The following is a 1225-nucleotide window of genomic DNA, read 5'->3' on the forward strand; positions in this document are numbered from 1 at the left end:
TCATTATGTCTTGACGTTCCAACTAGATGGAACTCCACCTATATAATGCTTCGAACCGCAATAGGTTACAGACAAGTTTTTGAAACGTATGAGAGTAGTGACACCGCGTTACATTTGGATTTGGGTGATTCGCTGCCTTCCTATCTTGATTGGTTACARGTTGACAGTTTGGTCATATTYTTGAAGACATTTTATGAGATGACARTTAGGATATCTGGCTCACTTTATGTCACCTCAAATTCTTTCTTAACCGAGATTTCAGATTTGAGTTGCATTATTGCCGATATGTTACAATCTACGTCGAAAGTTGAAGAGGTATGTTTATCTTCCTTTAATATTACCTTTACTATTTACTTATATTTGGATGTTTAGTAACTTTTTGTTTTAATTTATGAACAGGAAATGGGTATTAAAATGAAAGAGAAGTTCAATAAATATTGGGGTGATCTAGATAAGATGAACTTCATCATATTTTTTGGCAATATATTGGACCCCAGAGACAAGGTTGAGTACATGCAAGTCCAGCTCAATCAAATGTATGGTGAGGATCAAGGTAAGTTATGTTTTGAAAAGGTAAAGTCTAAATTGGATATGTTGTTTCAAGAGTATGTGTCAACATATTCCGAACCTTCTACCACTATGATGCCTCCTCCACCCACTAAGTGTGAGAATGTTCCCGTTGGAAGGGTACAATCTAGATTAAAKARYCAACTTAAGAAACAAAAGATGGAAAGTGGGGCTTCACTCAACAAGAAGAGTGAACTTGAACTTTATCTAGCAGAGTCGACCATAGATGAGGCAAACGATTTTGATATTTTAAGATGGTGGAAGGTTAATAGTGAAAGGTTTCCTATTCTTTCAAAAATGGCTAGAGATGTGCTTGTTGTTCCCATTTCAACTGTGGCATTTGAGTCTACTTTTAGTACTAGTGGCCGGGTCTTGGATAATTTTAGGAGTTCTCTATCTCCTAAAATGGTAGAAGCCCTGATATGTACACAAGATTGGCTAAGAGGCCCTAGTCAGCCAATTGCAGTTGAAGAAAACATAGCTGATATTGAAAAGTTTGAGAAAGGTACGACAATATTTACGTATTTAGTATTTTAGTATACCTTTTCAACCCGAATATGTATATTTATATATTAAATTTACATACTTCTATAAACGCAGACATGATGAATATGAGAATTGGAAGTTCAAGTTCTGTCAATGACCAAGAGGATTCTCT

The sequence above is a fragment of the Cynara cardunculus genome (assembly GCF_001531365.2).
Source record: "Cynara cardunculus var. scolymus isolate 2C chromosome LG 12, CcrdV1, whole genome shotgun sequence".
Classification (NCBI taxonomy): Eukaryota; Viridiplantae; Streptophyta; class Magnoliopsida; order Asterales; family Asteraceae; genus Cynara; species Cynara cardunculus.